The 1,837-nt window shown below is 45.4% G+C and overlaps 1 protein-coding gene across 1 annotated transcript in view; it reads right to left on the bottom strand.

Moving 5' to 3' along the window:
* The window catches only part of LOXL2 (lysyl oxidase like 2), a 97,012-nt gene that overhangs the window by 31,777 nt on the left and 63,398 nt on the right, over positions 1 to 1,837 (bottom strand). The window lies entirely within an intron of this gene.

Consider the following 1,837-nt stretch of genomic DNA (forward strand, 5'->3'; position numbering starts at 1 on the left):
TCCCTACTTCCTTCTTTTTAAAATTAGGTTATTTATTTCTTCCTTGAGTGAGAGACAGAGAGCACCTCCAACAGGGTGTTAATGGTACAATCTACCCCCAGGGTCAGTCAGCCCAGGATCATGGGCACATGCATGCCTGGTGCACTGAGAGAGGTCTCTGGACTTGAACGGATAACCTTCCCATATGGGAATAGCCTTACAAGGTGTTGTGTTTTACCATGGTACCACTGTCTGGCCCTCTTCCACCTTCTTTTTCTTTCTTTTTTCTTTTCTTTTCTTTTTTTTTAAGGGAGATTTTTGCTATAGAGTACATACACTTACCAAAGAGACAAAGAAAGACAGAGAAACAGAAAACAAGAAATCACCCCCAAGGTGAGTGGTCACACTGCAATACTTTCTCCTCCATTCTCCTCTTGGGATTTTGGGCATGCATGTACATGTGCCCAGTATGTTTTAAACTGCCAGGTCCAGGACTCGAACCATGGTCAACTACATGAGAGTCCAGTGACGTAACCATTATGCCATCTGCTGCATTTTGTCTTGACTCTGCTTCCCCCCTCTCCCATATTAAGCCTGGCCCTGGTAACTGCAAGGCCTGCAGCAGAACCAAGGGGCGATGGAAAAGGTTCGCCCATGTTATGGACACCATGAGTTGGCTGAGCAGGTTACAGTCACATCTTGAAAAGCACAAAACAGACGAGGACCTATCAGGGAGCTCTGCATGCTGCAGAGGTGAGCTTCATTTCACAGATTCTCGCTCCAGTGTGGCGTGCCTTGTCACGTGTATTTCTTATTGGATATTGTGGGCCAAGGGCTTCTGAAGCTACTGCTCTAGAGCTGCGCTGTCCAGTGTGGTAGCCAGAGGCCACACGTGGCTATTGATCAAAGTGTAGTCAGTCTAGACTGAGGTGTTTGAGTGGGAAGTACACGCTGACTTTCAAAGACTTAGCACAAAACACACAAATGATCTCATTAACTTTGTTTATATTGATTACATGTGGAAATCAGTATTTTGGATATATTGGGGTCAGGGACATACATTATGAAAATTAACGTTGCTGGGGCTGGCAGGTGATGCAGTGGTTAAGGGGCTGGATTGCCACATGGCTGACCACAGTTAGAGTCCTGGTGAGTGTATGTGCCCTATAGCAAATTAAAATAATAATAATAAATAAAATTAAATAATTCTTTGAAACAATTAACTTTGCCTGCTTCCTTCTTTTTCATGTAGCTACTAGAAAATTCAACGTGTTGCTCACATTACATTTCTTTCTTTGCTTGGCTTCTTTTAAGTTTATTTTATTTCTTGAGAGAGAAAGAGAAACACGCATCCTGGACAGCACCTGGTCAGGCCACAAATCTCCACCACAGCCTTCCAGCCAGCCAGGATCACCGTGCACTTGTTCACACCCTGTGTGTTTCAGGTCCACCTGGGATCTGAACCGCGGTCTTCCATAGGCTCCGGCATCACAGAATGGTGCCCTACTGCCTGTGCCACGGAGGCTGTCCCAGCGCTATTAGGTAGCGCTGGTGTATTGTGTTGTAACTTCCTCACTGAGTGCCTGTTCAGTGATACTACTTATTCAACTGGAACACACTCTTCATTCCTTCATTCATTCATTATTTTTCACAACATGAACATCTCTGGGCATAGACTAGGCACTACGGATACTGAAATAAAAGACACAGGCTGGTCCCTCACATAAATCTCAGTTTTAGGAGGGGACAGTGAATGTGTCAACAGTCCAGATGTGTGCAGGGGCTAGACAGGACAGCTCCTGGCTAAGACCCGGCATCCAGAAGGTCTCAGAGAATCACAAGAGGTTAGCGCCAGACA

Source organism: Tupaia chinensis, unplaced genomic scaffold, assembly GCF_000334495.1.
Source record: "Tupaia chinensis unplaced genomic scaffold, TupChi_1.0 Scaffold000039_1, whole genome shotgun sequence".
In the NCBI taxonomy this organism is placed as follows: domain Eukaryota; kingdom Metazoa; phylum Chordata; class Mammalia; order Scandentia; family Tupaiidae; genus Tupaia; species Tupaia belangeri.